The sequence below is a fragment of the Anoplopoma fimbria genome, chromosome 9, assembly GCF_027596085.1.
Source record: "Anoplopoma fimbria isolate UVic2021 breed Golden Eagle Sablefish chromosome 9, Afim_UVic_2022, whole genome shotgun sequence".
Lineage (NCBI taxonomy): Eukaryota > Metazoa > Chordata > Actinopteri > Perciformes > Anoplopomatidae > Anoplopoma > Anoplopoma fimbria.
Window position 1 is genome coordinate 16,411,469 of NC_072457.1, and position 17,751 is coordinate 16,429,219.

Genomic DNA, 17,751 nt, shown 5'->3' on the forward strand with positions numbered 1-17,751 from the left:
AGTGAGAGAATGGAAGGAGGGAGAAGTTGAACTACAGATCAGGATCAGATTTTAATCTGTCAATTAGGGTAACCCCCCCCTCCCCCTCCCCCTCTGTCTCTCACTTTTCTTCTCTCTCTTCGAGTTGCTCCGTGGAATGTGGACCAGTCCTTGAATACAACGCCTCACCATGTCCCCATGTTGGGGTGCCAATACAGATGTTTGGTTTTATGGTAACATTTGGTAGGAGATAGCAAGGAAGACAGACTGCTACTCACAGGTCTGTTTGTAGCTCTGTTGATAATCTGATTTGATTTAGAATGAAAAGGGTGAAAGGGAGGGAGGGAGGGAGAAGTTATGATTGCTAGAGGGGGGAAGAAGCAGAGGAGCTTAAAAGTAAACAGAGGGAGGAAGCGAAAAGGAAACGTTACGGTTCATTTACACAAAGCACAAAGAGAAAAAACACAAGTTAAATACGCAGGATGAGAGAGACTTTGCTTTGTTAGGGTGTGCCATTTCATGTAAGAGTGGTAATGATAGAGAAGGATACAGAGGGTTTTTGTTTGGAGTGTTGCTCATTAACAGAGTGAGGCAGCAATGCAGAAATCGTTGTATTTTTGACAGTTAAGTACCTCCAAAAGAGAAAGAAAGGAGACATGGAAGAAAGCCACAGAAAAACAGGTGTGACTGTGTTTGGAGAACATCGATCCACAACAGAAGGTGAACCAGAGAGGACAGCAGTGCCTTATCTTATCTTTCTATTAACATTTTTGTACACTTAAATGTGTTCTTCTATAAATGTATATTTATTTGTGGTACACACTGCTCCACACACACATAAACATCACATACAAACCCACACACGCGTCTGGCGATAGACGTCCATGTGAAGTGACAGCAGGGTCAGCGTTGGCATTTTAACTGCTGACCCATTTGTCTGACTGAGGGGACGCGCACACATACAACAATGCACGGCTGCAGAATACACACCAAAAAAATGATAGACAAAAAAACATCACTGATATACAGCCCTTAGGAGTACTTTTTTCTTATAAGTGAACTCAGAGTTCACTGTTTCCATTCACTTCTATATAATCACACAACCAGAGCTGCTGTGTGTGTGTGTGTGTGTGTGTGTGTGTGTGTGTGTGTGTGTGTGTGTGTGTGTGTGTGTGTGTGTGTGTGTGTGTGTGTGTGTGTGTGTGTGTGTGTGTGTGTGTGTGTGTGTGTGTGACTGACCCCAGGGTGCATCACTTCATATTCAGTCCGTTCAATCGATCTTGACATAAGTAGAATTAGATGGGAACAATGGAAGTGGCTTGTAAAAGGCTCCGTGTGGACGTCAGTGCTCTGCCCTGTGCGTCCCTGCTCTTTTTTCGGAGCATAGTTTTGAATGTATCTCTGCAGAGCTGATGGATTACGTGGCTCCGGGGAAGAGCGTCTATCTGGCCGGGCTATATGGCTCGCAGGTCTACGCAGCAGCCTTTTTCAGCCAACATGCATGTGATTGACCGATGTGTTTTTTGTTTTTCTTTAAAGCTGATACGGATATTTTCAAATTAAAGCACCTGGCAGCTGATCATAAATCAAGCCAACTTGCTGGTTAGGACCAAACAGCCACCAGGGAGTGCTAAACAATCAAATTACAAATGTTTATTTGTCGAATAATTTATTGTTTTTATGCACTTAATGTTTTACTGTTTGATTATTTGCACATTCCATGAAAAGGAAATCATTATTTTAACGTGCAGAATGTTGATGTTTTTAGAGTTATCACCCAGTCTCATTATTAGTATCAATGTATAGGGGTGTAGGGGAAATATTCTAAACATTTCCTTTTTTATTTTACCAGAACAATGGTTGAATATTAACAACTAGCAATTAAAGTCCTAGTGAAACAGAAGTTAGTGTGTCTTTTCAATTCTGTATTGTGGCTTGTTTCACAGTGAAACTGAATATTTGGGCGGTGTTTGATTACAAGAGGGATTTAAATCGAATCCGTGCATTGGATTGGACCGCTAGAAAGTGGGCGGGCTTAGAAAGTAGGGCGATAAAGAGGACTGTAATGAATATTGTTTTTTTACATGAAAAATACATGTGATCTAAAAGGGTTAAACAGGCATTTTTCATTTCATCTCAACTCTTAAGTTAAAATAAAATCAGAGCCTTTAAAAAGCCACATGGCTCTGGTTTTGAGTTCTCTGCTCCCTTTTCTTTCTGCTTCTAAATGCTCGTCTTAGTGCTCATTTCTCTGGGTGAACTTATTTAATGTACCTCGAGTTGATGCAGTGGAGCAGCGGTGTGGTTGAGTGTCTAAGAGCGGCCACGTCCTCTATCTAAACGTGTAATAATGATTTGGTGTTCAGCGCGTGTGTTTGACTAATCTCTTACCCTTGAACTACTGTCTACCTGCACAGCAATAAATCGCGGCGTGTGTGCGAGAGAGTGTGTGAGTGAGTGACTGTAATAAATCACGCTCCTCGGGTTTCTCCCAGTACTGTGCTGCAGTACAGTGATTATAGAGGGAGAGGGAGAAAATATCAGACAATATCAGACAGAGAGTACAGCCAAACCCGTATGGGGGTAAGGTAAAGTAAGGGATGGGGGGAGGGGAGAAATGAGAAAGAGAGATATAGCTGGGTATGCACCCCCTTATCAGAAGTCCTCATTATCACGTATGCAGTCACACACACACACACACACACACACACACACACACACACACACACACACACACACACACACACACACACACACACACACACACACACACACACACACACACACACACACACACACACACACACACACACACACACACACACACACACACACACAGTGGGATGTGGCCTAGGCAGTGTTCATGTCTTACACTCAGGACTGGAACCCACAACCCCCTCTATCCACTTAGCTCTCCATACCATCCACTAATTATTTCTCTCGTCGGGTTAATCACAGCGTGCATCTGTCCACGTGTAATCTGTGTTCTAAGTGTGCGTCAGATATCAGTAGAATAATCCAGGTTTCATTTACAGCAGACGAGTACATACATTGAATACAGAGAATATAAAGACTAGGGCTGCATGATTATGGACAAAATGATAATCACGAGCAAACATTTTTATCACACTTTCACATTTAAATCAACATAGCACCGCAGCTTTCACTTCCATGGTGTCCTACATCCCTGCTAATGTTCACATCTTTGCATCAAAAAACACTAAAAATAAGATTCTCCTTTATTTATTTCACTGCATCTTGGTTCCTGCACTCTGCTGTTACTCTTCTACTCTGGACTGCAGTCGTACCATTCAGGAAAGTTCTTCACAGGCTGTTGCTGCGGGGTGTGCACACAGCGGCATGACAGCTCCCCAAAAGTGTAGCTAAAACATCTGGATCGACCCCTTAGTTCAGGAAGCACTTTCAATGTGTTTTCAATGAGCTTAGCATGCATTTTAAACGTCAATATCGCAGTCAATCATGTTCATTTTATTGCAGAAAGCCAGAACCGTGATTGCGATTAATATTCAATGTACTGCCCGGTCCAGCATCAATGCTTTATAACTATTATGACAATAGGTTGTCACATGTGATATGTAGGACTAACTAATTACATATTAGTTGCGTACACATGCATTCCAGCCAATTCCATACTGTTAAATTACAGTCTTTGTTTTAGGTAGCATTACATAACACAGTGTTACTAAACGTGGGAGATGATACAGAGAAATGAGAGAGCACCGTTCATGTTCTCCATTAAAAACACCACAGGCTGACTGGCATGTGTCACATGTCATAGTCATTCAGACAGCATGCAGCTCCAATCAGGATAATTATGAGTAAGTGAAACATAGACGATTATTGCAAATGGTGATCCGCATAATACCATCTGTTCTGCTCTGCTGAGCACACACACGCACACACACAAACCTGAGTATGTGCTCATGAACACATCCATACAATTAAACAGCTCTATAGACATGACAAACACAAGCACTGGATGTGCTGTATATATTATGGACGCACGCACGCACGCACGCACGCACAGTGTGGTGAGGCAGAGAGAAAAGAAGCTGGTGAATACCATGTTGTGGACGCACATGCACAGACACTGAGAGATTAATTCTTCCATTGACAGATGAGGGATGGATTTTATTTCATTTGGTCAGTGAACAGAGCAACTTCACACAACAGAAGTTGGTAAAAAACACTAATCTAGCACACACTGCTGCATTTAAATCATTTCCTTCCATACCTTCTACCACAATCACAATAAGGCTGATACGAATCTGAATGATTGACCAATGAAGATATATGGTCTGTTTAGAAAAGCAAAGATAAAACATAACCTTAACAGTGTATTTCAAGACTGGGATTTGAAAGAAAACATTTGAAGAGCCTGAACATTTTGGTAAAAGTCCTGCCACAGGGGAAATGGTGAAATGGTCCCAGACTGCTTTCAATTTGCCAGACTGCTGATTTTGTCCTGGAGAGATGAGACTCAACACAAGCAGAAATGGCACAGAATTCTGTACACATGCTTGTTACGGTTTGATTACTTTTGATCTTGGCTTCAACATGTTGAATGTACAAAATTTTGGTATACTGAAAATTTATTTCAACTTATTTTCTCAATTCTGCACTACATATACTATTCTGTTTGTTAGTAGATACTATTGTTGACTGCACTTCTTGGCAGTTAATATACAAGAAAGTGATCTACTGTCTTGCAGGATATGTAGCAAATGGATGTTAAGAGTTGTTGCTAGAGTCATCGCACTATTATTTAGTGCTCCATTGTATGTTACATCAAAATGCAATGGTCAGCTCATTTAAAAAACGAGCATTTTTAGTATACATGTTGGTATTTAATGCCCCTCTGTGTTCAACTTTAAATCTGATCTAAACTGGGTCACACAAAGATTCCATCAATTTTCCACAAATGTAATTTGCATCTTTCTATTTCAAAAATTGGAAGATGCACTGATAGTATATATAGTAACATTTATTTTTCTTGTGCTATTATAACATATTTACTGTGGGGAAATACTGTTTGCTCTCTAAGGCCACGGCATAGCTGTAGGGAGATGGTAGCTGAGAGAAAAGGAAAACTAAAACAGGGGATTACAGGATGTCCCTTGTTGTTGTCCACGTCATGCCAATGAGTCACTCGCTCCCCCCCTCAGATCCATGGACAGTGAGCAGGTGTCTCTCTCAAACAGAGGAGGGAATCCTCTACACTTTACTGCAGTGCACAGGCTGTTTCAGCCACAATGGCTGCAATACGTTTACTGCATACGGTTTACTCCTTTGTCAATATTGTTCCAGCGCTGTGTTAATAGTGCCATCTGCATACACTTTACACAGTAGCTTTCTGTATTCCACTCCCACTAGCACTGGTGTGAAAGGAGAGGTAGACCTGGACCAGAGGGGAGTTTTTGTAAGGTCAGCACATGACATACACACACACGCACACACCACACACATAGATACAGGGAGAGACTCAGCTTGGAGGTCACTGTCAGCCTTGAGGCAAAAGCAGAGCAGTCACTCAGGCCTCTTAGCGTGTATTCTTGTGTAAGTGTGACCTGGTTTGTTAATGTGACAGTGTTTTCAGTCGACTCCATTGTGTGACAGGGATTGCTCCTTTCTGTTGCAGGTTAGACACGCATGCACTAAAGCATGGCTGACTGTGCTCAGAGACCGTCCCCTCTGCAGCCTCCGGCGGCGTAGCTGCTCAAACGTTACATGTTAATGGATGCAGGCTTGATCTATTGTGTTGAAAAGATACAGAATTGATGGACAAAATAAGTGGAAACCCCGAAGTAAAGGTTGAGACACCAACATGACACAGATTTGACATTGAACAACCTATTAGACACATTTTGATTTAATTATTTTTGACATTAATTGTTAGAGCTCATTTTGAGGTCAGAGGACAGTGTCATGTTTCAAAGTGTAAAGGTATGATTCATAATAAATATATCAATATCCATGCTAGCCTGTGAAAAAATAATATTTTCACTAAGTATCACATGGTTCAAAAAATGTACATTAATTCGAAAACAAAATATTGCATATATTTGAATTAAAGATTAGGGTACACTAGAGATCAGAGGCTTTAAAGCAGTGTCACAACAATAGACATCACAGCAAACCAACTGACCCTAAAACCCATTTGTAGCACCCTATTGCATCAGGGCAAGAAATGCTCCAAAATGATGTGTATAGGTTTGATTTATGTCACAGAAGAAAACATGAAACCCAAGCTCATCTGGGCTTTGACGGGTTCCCGTGCGGTGCAGTAGAAGTAAAAATTCCCCAACACCACTGGGACTTGGATTCAAACCTGGCTGTGGTCCTTCTGGCTCAGTCAGACTCTCAGATTAGTTTACAGCCAAGGGAATTCATGGCTTGAAAGCCAACTCACTTTTGCATTTTAAGTCTCAAAAGTGGACTTCTCTAGGCCTTAAAGTAGATCCAGCCACTCTGTGGACATGGGCAATGTGTGTGATTGTGGCCCTTACGTGATACAATCTGTTCTGATGTCAGCAGAGTGATGGATAGCTTTTTTTCTGTGTATTTGATGCTAAAACTTGTTTATGGTTTTCATCCTGAGTAGTTAAATATGTGCTGTTGTCGAGGTCCGATGTAGCTGACCTGGAGTTAGAGCTGTGAAGCTTGAAATATCGTTCGTAGTTTCAATTTAAATTCCCATTTTATTTTGAGGGTATTCCCAGTATTCAGCAAGAGACCTGGATAGGTTAATGATAATACAGTTTCATGTCATGTTATGGCAATGCATGTTTATTATTATATGTGTTTTTCATCTTTTTTTGGTATTTCAGACAGTGCCCAGTACTGATACTATGAGTCATGGACAAAAGCCCATCAGAGGCCTGAATCAGAGCTGTAGCCAAACACAACACATTGCCATACAAATGTTTACGGGATATTTCTGCCGCTTGGGATCACCTAACATTGTCTGTGCAGAAAATGAACAAGACATTTACTTTTTGTTCCCTAGACGCCCAATGTAATTGCCCCTACGTAGGGATGTCATGATACCAGATATACAGTAGTCGATACCAGTGAAACACCACGATTCACGATATCCAATTTGATACCATGCTTAACAACAAAAACAAACACATCATGATAACTAGAAACTGGAGAGCTTGAATGCATCATAATGTTACTCAACCTCTGTAAACTGTTATCTCTAAGCTCCAATATTAAGTCGAGCAGGGCTTTGCTGCCAACCAGCTGCTAACAGCTAACGTTAGCTGGCCCTTCTGCTGATTTGAACACAGATTTGTTGTTCCCGATGGAGCATTATCAGGGAAACTAGTCGCTAGTGAGTTAACTGCGTCCTTGGGATTTAAGATGCCGTTAGTCTCGATCTGTGACGATACCTGTTGCACTGTAGAAAAATATGTTCAGTCACTTTTTCCAAATTTTGCCATGAATACGGAAGTATACGGAAGTATACGGAAGTATTGGTTCTCGTAACATCCTTACTCATAGTTATACACTGAAAATACACAAAATAGAATCTCTAAAGTGCTTTAGAGATTTTATTCTTAAAGGACAACTTTAAAAAGGCGAACAGAGGAGCTCGACAATTAGTACACGGGGAGATGCACAACCACCATGTTGATCTCACCGTTTTCCACTTCCTGCCTTCGTCTTTGAGAGATTAGGAGAGTTGGTCGGCTGGCTGCTTTGGCTCTCCTAGGAGGCAGACAGTGTGGCTGTTGAAAGAGAGGGTAATGTATTGCTCTCTCTTGTGGTGTCCCCTATGGATAGGTCTAATTTATACCACACACACACACACACACGCACGCACAAATCATTCCATTCATTAAGGACGCATTAGCAGAAAAAAGCTGATGTCAGGGGACAGGGCACACCTTGCGTATGTGCGTGTTTACATGTTCATCTGGGCCTGTGTGTGTGTGTGTGTGTGTGGGGTTGATTATACACCTGAGTATGTCGTGGAAACATTGGTATTGCTCCACATTTCCTTTCCTTTTCACACTTGCAATGTAACACCTGTTATTCAAAACAGTCCTGCATAGATTAACTTGTTTGCCAGATCCCATGAATCACTGGTTTTTCTTAGCCATTCTGGGCTTGCACCTCTCTGACAGGATTTGTTTCCATAATCGCTTGCACTCGTTGGTCATTGTTAAACCAATCACAGCAGTGCAGAAATCAAAACAAACTTCAAATCAAATCAGAATTGACAATAAAAGTGTCAGAACAGTTGTTGAGCTTATGTGGTGGAAGTTTCTCTTTTGTTCTTTCACAATCTGCTTCTCCTCTACACTCACACACATGTCAAGATGGTATTGCTGAGGGAGTGCGGCTAGATGGTTTCAGCATGTGTCTCTCCGTCATCATGGTTGTTACTGTAACTGCCCCAGTGGGACATAGTGGCTTAACACTGGCTTATGGTCCACTAGAACAAAAGGCCAACATGATCTCACAGAGTCATAAAAGAGAAAGACAGAGATAATGAAGGAGAGTGAAAGAGACAGACTGGCGAGTGCAGAGTACTCTAGTCCACTTAAGTTTGACTTTCTTGTTCTTTTTCATTCTTTTCCTCCTTATCCGTCTGTCTCCAGAAGATTTTTTTAAGGAGGGAGGACAAGAAACAAAGACCATTTTTACTGTTTGACATTTTCTTTTCTTCCTCACTGAACCAAATTATAGCCGGCAGTGTGTATGTGTGTATGTGTGTGTGCGTAAGCATGGTTTATACAGTTAACTACCATTGTCCGTTCTCAGTTGGAATTGTGGGTGCTTTTGTCTGTGAGTGTGTATTGTACAGAGGGAGAAGGAGGAGGGAGAGGACGCATGCAGCCCTCATCTAATTAGCATGTGTGTGATGGCCTGACTTGACGCCTTGTTCATGGGTTGACACACACACACACACACACACACACACACACACACACACACACACACACACACACACACACACACACACACACACACACACACACACACACACACACACACACACACACACACACACACACACACACACACACACACACACACACACACACACACACACACACACACACACACACACACACACACATTGCCCATTTAGCAGGACGGTGACCATTAACTCCATACACACAAACACATCCTCCCGGTCCTGAATGATGGAGGTTAACATGTTGGTCTTCCTCTCACAAACTCACGGTAAACTCGATTACGCTGCGTCGACTGTTTGTTTTGTGTTAATGTTTTAAGTAGCATTTGGAGAATACTGAAGAGAGTCTGACTTTCCTTTTCACATCACAAGAGGTCCTGCATGCACCGAGCGCCCACAAATAGATTTTGCTATATATAACCATAATGACTCAGAGAAGCCTCTGATTTTGTAAAGTAGCTTCAGGCCACATTTCTATGTGAAACTGCAGACGTCAGAGAGCGTAAATCACACAGGGGGCTGTTTCTTATCAGTGATTGAGACACTGCAGATTCAAACAGCAAATATTCTCAGTTATACCCCTTAATTCCATTATATCAAAAACAATTTATATCTAATTTATGGTGAGCTTTTTTTTATCAGCAATAGCCAATCAATATATTCAATTTCTGTAATTGGCTCTACTAGTTTTCACTGCTACTGTTGGAGTTCTCTCCTGCACATTATTATGTTCCCACAAAGGAAACAACAGATGATCCTTCTGGCCGTGATGTGGAAGACAATGTTGAATGAGTTTTACTGTGTGGACTGTCTTCTTTAGTCTTCTTTAATGAAGCAACATGAGGTGATGGATATTATTATTTTCCATGAAGAGGTACACCCGTTGCTTTGTCTGTTGGGTTTCTGACGGACTTACTGCTCATGCCATGTTAACTGCATTCAGTTACTGATGAGCGTGATTCAGAATATAAATGGGAAGCCTGATGCAGGCTGGTAGGAAGTGTGTCCATTTGCAGCTATTCATTTATTGGTAACTGTGACAAAAAAATAAATAATTATACACTAGATCAGCCTCACGCCAATTTGTAATACTATTTGTATGTTCATCTTCTACCTAAACACGGATATGTGGAAATGTTCATTTTCACCAAATCATTTATTTTTTTCCTTTTTCAAATTAGCTGAGCTTCTCCACAATCTATTCACCAGCCTGTACTGCTGAAAAGAACCCCAGGGGGTACGTCTGTTTCTCTATCGCAGTGATTGATTTCTGCTCGAGAATCACTGTGCATCACAATAATGTGTTTTGCAATTGTCCACGCCTGTAGAACCGTTTCTGGTTAATGTGAATCCAAGGAGTCAGAGAAAATTGCTCCAATCAGACATATGGCTCATTACACCAGATATGTACTGTAGGCACAATATGCAACAGAAGGCATTGAGTATGTAAACATAAGCAAACCGTTTGAGACAAGCATTACATCTGGAGATATTCGGTTTTCTGATTGCAGCCTCTTAGACGTAATCTCTGCTTCACTCGCTATAATCACAACTGAAATGTTATTTTCTTTTTCTCCTTTGTGCTTGGAAGTGACATGAAGAGACAGAATACCAACAGTTACCTTCTGGGTGGCAACTTAACTACTACTACCTTGTCTAAGTGTTTGTGTATTCTCACTCCTAACTCGTCAGAACCATCGTTTGGTCAGTGGCCCTACGCCTCATACTATGATGCTCTAGGTAACCATGTCAGGGAAAACAAGTCACTTTCTGCTTGTAACATGCAAGGTGTCTTTTCAAAATCAACTTCTGTTGAACTTTATTGAAAGCCTGTGTGTCTCATATAGACAATACAGGTTGTGTCGGTATTAGACAGCAAGGGCCACTGAAAAAAATGCTAATGAACCAACAACCACCCCCAAACAAAAGGAAACCAGTGATGTCAGTCTACTGAAACTAACAGTGGTTGATTACATTTTCGATCCAAGGCACGTTTCACATTTGAAACTTTATAGCTTCAGTTCATCATTTAGATGCTGTAAGTGCCAAGTTCTTCATAAAGGAGTCCAACAGCACTCGCTCATTTTAAGGCCGTGATTGATTTGATACTCAAGTGTTATGAATCACAAATGAATAAGTGTCTTAGACAAGAAATGCGGTCACAGTGGTCACAATGTCTGTCAATGACAAAAGGTCCAAGATATTTACAATGCAGCAGTGTTGCATTATGTTATTGACTGAAATTATGTTAATATAAGTTTAATATCATGTGGATTTTATTGTTTGTTTTCAATATATGTCACATTTATTTGCCTGTTATTTGATCAAAATTCATAATTCTTGTCACTACCTCCTCTAAAAGGTTGGTTTGGTTAAGACTCCAGTCTTGTTGTGTCACTGCTATTGATCATCATTACTATCAGTCCTGTACAGATGCAGTTTTGCTACAGAACAGGAAAATGGTAAATGTGTGTACTATCAGTTAAGTGTTTGTAGTATATTGCATCATTACTTTAAATTACTTCGTACTCTCCTTCTTTGTGTTCTTAATTTGTCCAGGGAACATTTAAAGAACAATTGTTGTCAAGATTTAGTGGCTTTTTCTTTGGGAGAATTTGCATTCAAATGTAAATTTAGCTGTTACTGACTTATCCAGGGAAACTTTACAAAGCAAAGTAGAGCATGCCTACTGTGCTGCACAGCTGGAAGTAACTGGTGTGGACGAGAGTTCACTGGAAAACAGGAGGACGGAGAAAAAGTGGAGGAAAAGACCGGAGAGAGAGAGGCCAGGAGCACGGTGAGAGAGAGTACAGAGGAAGCTTAGGACAGCAATCTGATATCTGTGTGTGTGTGTATGTGTATGTGTATGTATGTGTGTGTGTGTGTGTGTGTGTGGTGTGTGGTGTGTGTGTCAAAACCAAGCCAAGCAGGGATGAAGAATGAGGAGGGCAGTGAAGGAGCCAGGTGTTCAAAACATACAGATACACAAACTGTCGCTCTGTACAGAACACCTGGGTGAGATCTAAGGTTGGACTCGTTTTGCGTGACAAGGCGACAGGGTTAAAAAGCTCTGCAGACTTTTCCATTCGGATGACATGAACCAGCCTTTGCTAAAGTACACAGGGGGCCTCTTTCTATCAAACAAATCTCCACAGCACTTTCTTCAAAAACAACAGAGCGACTGCAGTGAAGTTTTGTTTGCATGACTATAAGACTTAAAAATCCACAGAAGAAAGCATTTGACAAGATAATGGGATAATTACAAAATAAACAAGCCATATGAGGGAAAACTCCCAATTAGTAATAAGTCACGCAACAGAATGTACCGGTTGCACTGCTTGAAGCTTGATATGTTTGTTGTTTGTTTGGTTTTTTGCCGTGGTTTGAGACAAGACAAATTTGATTTTTGATTTGTTTCCAACTGTTCTTGGGTCCAGGCTGCAGATTTGAGTCTGTTCTTGTTGACATAATTCACTGTAATAAACATTAAGCAATTAGAAGCACGACCTCTCGAAATTAAACTTGATAATTAAAGTGTTAAAGTTGTTTTCGTAAAGGAGGGGATACCTAGACTTAGATAGACTTAAGTAGACTAGTGCAGTGGCCGTTCAGACGAAAGCCTGTACAGAACTGTCCGATTGGCTCCCGGTGATGCTGCTTGCAGAGTTGTCGGGGGGGCATGGCCGTTGGGAGCGCGGGCCCTTTGGGAGCAGGCTGAGGGCTCGGCCTCTGAAAGCTCTGCTTGCAGCGTTTTCGAGAATTACTCGTTGACTCCAGGGAAGTGAAGAAGAGTTTGGTTGTAACGTCTCAATCCACATTGTAGAGCTCTGAAGCCCCCCCCCGCTGCACGGAGCGCTATTGCTATTGCATGATGTGAGAGAGGTGTGTTAAATCCGATAGATGGAATCGGTGTCGTCTGTGTTGTAACCAGGTACCGCCATGCTTATGGCTTTTGTGAGCTGCTGCCTCTGTTGCCTCCTGTTTAGCTTAGTTAAGAATGTAAGATTGGTTACATTTGATATAACTTCTGGTTTAGATTAGTTTGATCATTATTTGAAGTAAATTTGCACTTCGCCACATTTTGTAAATCAATACCTGTTGCTAAATCTCCGTCATCCATCGGTGAGGTTTTTTTTTGAGATGTTTGGTCTCAGCCGCCCCTAGACGGAAAACTCCAGCCCTCCTTCTTTATCTCTCACTCTAGCCCATCATTTTGTGTGTTGCTCCACCTTCTCTTCTACATCCTCCCTTCCTCAGGCATAATCTGAAGCAGAGTAGAGAGAGGGATGCAGGCTGTTTGGAGGGGGGAGTACCTCCTAGTGTAATACTGCATGCAGCAAATTCCTAGACTATATATTTATTGAAAGACTCACCAGGTTAATTTCAAATGATTCATTTCTAATAATGTATCACTCATATTATCTTGAGACTCTTAAAATACATTCCAGTGTTTTTCTGCCTTTCATTATAAACTGAAAATGTTTCATAATTGAATTCATGTGTGCTGATTGTAAAAAAGAGCAGATCAGGAGCGACAAAGCCTCCTAAAAGTTCCATTCCAGTCCCGGTGGTTTCGGTTCAGACACCAAAACACTTCCAAGCCTTTGAAGCGCCAAGTTGTTCTGGCAATTATTCCCTCATGATGTGAATGCAGCATTACCGCGATCCCTCAGGCTCTGTGGGTAGATCCAGGAGGCACCTAGCCATTTGACAGACTGAGTATTTCATTGCAAAGTTATTTTTACTCCATTGATCAGAGCCCTAAAAGAATATTGTCTCGAGCCAAAACAACAAGCTCCCAGGCAATCATAGCCAGCTTAACACTATGTCCCCACGGAGCCAACTGGACAGCTGCATCACAACATCTGTCTGCGACCCATTCACACACACACACACACACACACACACACACACACACACACACACACACACACACACACACACACACACACACACACACACACACACACACACACACACACACACACACACACACACACACACACACACACACACACACACACACACACACACACACACACGTTAAAATAGGTACAGTCTTTCTATAGGCCTAAAATAAATATTTCACTCTCTCTCTGTAATCCCAGTAACAATGTGTTCTACCAGGGCATCTTCTATATGGAGAACAGAGACCGAGAAAGCAGGAAAAAATAGAGAATGTCAACCCAGCGATTGTTCCCAAACTATACAACAATGCAGGTGGATTTGGGGGTAAATTTGGGCCAGAGAAAAAAAAGTGCTCCCAAGAATGGAAACCCTTGGCTGTTGAGCACGTTCTCCAACTGGACAGTGTTCTGACACAGCCACTGTACTACACACAATGAATTTGTTAATTTCTTGTTGTACTGTTTGTTTTTTTAAGTAGTAGATTATGTTTTTTAGTTTGTAGATTTTATCCGCGAAACTGTTGCAATGCACCCAAGCTGGTGAGTTGATCGACTTTGCAGTCCTGTATCCGTGGGAGGAGCGATCCCCAGCTCAAGTGGACTAGAGAAGTCAACGATTCCGTTCTGAATAAGATGTTTTGATAATGTTCCAACCAATATGCGTCTTTGAATGCTTGACTGACATTTATCCAAATTAATGAGAATCTCAAAAGATAGCTTGATTTTCTGTTTTAATTGGCAAACTGAAAATGACCATTTCTAAAGTTTTGAAATTTGGCAGCCCCAAACCAGAGTTCCAACAAGTCATTTGAGGGGATGTCATTAATTTGTGTGTAATGCCATGTGAATAGTTTTTGTTTCAACGGAATCAACGTCTACTATTCCTCCCGTATTTACATTTGTTTTTTTATTCAGCCACCTTTATTTTCTACTCTGTAAAGCTTTTTTCTTTTCATCATCTTTCCCTCCTTTTTTATGTTTTGGGTGTTTAATATATTCATTGAATAGCCAACGGTAGAGTGAGATGACTCAAAAGTCCCCTGGGCTGGAAGTAAATCAGGGACATTGTAGTTCATGGTCAGCATCTTAAAGGTGCCTGTGGAGTTTATGTCCGCTAATAGCGCTGTGAGGCGATGCTTTACGTGTGGCTCCCTGTTTTGCTGGTGCTCGTGCATGTGTACATACGTGCAAAGGCACATGCACGCAGTACATTCCAATGTCAATGGCTTCTATATCTACTATTGGTGCAATCTACAGGTGGTCATAACGGACCAACATAGGCAGGGAAAATGACTGCTAACAAATGAAACATGGAGAAAACAATGCATGTTCGAACTTTTAAGAAAATTGGTTTTGCAAATACTTTTACGAGGGAAAAAATGTTTCTATTTCTCTCAGTCTACCCCTCCCCCTACCATGTCGTTTCTGGAAGGATTATTTCTTATACGCTCTGATCCTGTTGTGTGTATTTAATAGCTAGTGTAAGCATGTGTGTTACAGAACCGTGTGTGTGTTTGTAGTTATTCACCCTCATGCATGTGTATGTGCACCATTGATATGGTATTTGTATGCATGTGTGTGTTCTTCAGGCAGTATTGGCTGATTTAGACCACTGAGAATAGACTAGACTTGGATCTGAATCCAAGCCCCCTTTGGCACAACAAACACCACCAGTCTCTGTAGGAACAAACCATGTACACACACACACACACACACACACACACACACACACACACACACACACACACACACACACACACACACACACACACACACACACACACACACACACACACACACACACACACACACACACACACACACACACACACACACACACACACACACACACACACACACACACACACACACACACACACACACACACACACACACACGCACACACACACACACGTTTCATAAGCTGTATGATTGTGTGAAAACAGAGATCCATTTTCTCTTTTCTTGGCTCTAGTAGAGACCTTGAAAGACTAAATATGTAGCTCCTCAGTGTGGGAACCCCTGGCTGGCAGATGCCTTTTGTTTTGTTTTGACCATAGCGCATACTAATCAATTTACTCTAAGGCAAAGAAGCACTTTAACTGTAATCTGCTTTTATTTTCAATGACAAGATTGTTAATAATTTCCTGTTAATAGAATATATAAGACATACACTATGTATCAATCAATTTGGAAAGTCCCTTAGTGGCATAAACATATTTCAGCCAACGTTCCATTAAAGATAAGGATTGTGAATATTGAGTAGCTGGCAGATAAATGCATTGTACTGTCTGATGCATGAGGAACAATAGGAACACACTCAGTGTCAGTCCTGTCTCGTGAGCTCAAACCCTTCAGTCGGTAATGGGTAAAAGAAAAAAGGACTTTGGTCTTGACACCAATTTGTTTATTTATGAAAACGTACATCTGTTAATATCTATGTCACATGTATTTTTCATTATTTTTAACAAATCCCATGTGTGGACCAGACCAACAATGAGCATATTTACTAACAAAGTATTGTGTGTGTGTCAAAGCCTTATATATCTTCCTCCTCTTTGTGTCCATTGCCGTTCAAAAACTATTAAACACAACGATGAGTTGCGTGACATATTCCTTCATTATCCTGAGCATACACTAGTTTATTTTGACTCAGTCCCACATATGCTGTCCTGTTGCCCCAAACCCTCACAAGAGCATCAAATGTGGACAAATCCACCGCTGAAAATAGTCCTTACAAACTCACTATGTAGGTATTATAGCAAAGCTTTATAGTTTGCTGTATTATAGCATTATAACACTTTGCTTCTTTGAAAAAGACAAAAAAAAAAAACGATATACTGTACTTTATTTGTGACCTGAAGATGTTTTTCTTCAGCAGGAAACAATTTGCTTAGGGCTAAAAGTGTTAATTGTTGAAAGAGGAAGATATTCTTTGTCATAGTTTTCTTACATGATATTAAACATCTATTTGGTTTGGGATTGCAAATGGTGATTTTTCTTGTTTAGAAGCTGCTGCTTGTTAATATTCTGCATTAGTGAAATATTTTAAATGTCAAATATTAAATTGAAATAAGTTGGGTAACATAATAATGCACTATTCATTTAAAACGGTCCTTTACAGCATAATAAAACTGCCCAAGGAATTCAAGCATTTCAGTAATGTTAATGACCATAAAGCAAATGCAGGTGCACTTGTTCGGAAACTGATTGAAATGTCTCAGGAGGATCAATCCAAGTGGAGGGCTTGCCATAGACAGCAGTGCAGTGCTGGTCAATTCTAGCGGACCGTCTCTGTTGTTTAATATTGCCCACATGTACTGTAGCAGTAATCCTATGTTGTTCCTGTTTCCCCAGCAAACACCACTGGGCTTTTTCTTGTTTTTCATCCTCAACATCACTCTAGGGGAGATAGTGGGGGTTGAGTATTTAATAGAAAATGCCACATCCATGTGAATTTCCATCTCAGTGAAAGACGAAGAAGAAAAGGCATTCTAGTAAATAATTAAACAGAGACTCGTGTCATGTTATTTTGGATGTGTATGTCGCTGTATTTTTAGCCTGAAACTGCCAAACACCAAGTGAATGTCAGGATGGGATACACAGCACAGTAGATAGTTGGAAGCGACAAGAGTGACTGTGTGTGTGTGTGTGTGTGTGTGTGTGTGTGTGTGTGTGTGTGTGTGTGTGTGTGTGTGTGTGATTGCTTCAGTGTGTGGAATTTCTCAACTTATGTGTGTGAAAGCAATAGATGTAGAATGTGTGATGTTCTACTCATTTTGTTATTCCTTTAAAAAAATAGTACAACTGTCACAGTCACGCCTGTTCACTCTTCCTGCACTATTTCTCTCAGCTCACAGCCCAGCCCCCGCTCTCTCACCACACTCTCCCTCACTCACCTAATCAGCCTCATGC

The 17,751-nt window shown here is 41.1% G+C and overlaps 1 protein-coding gene across 1 annotated transcript in view; it reads left to right on the forward strand.

Moving 5' to 3' along the window:
• The window catches only part of LOC129095412 (teneurin-3), a 75,861-nt gene that overhangs the window by 56,108 nt on the left and 2,002 nt on the right, over positions 1 to 17,751 (forward strand). The window lies entirely within an intron of this gene.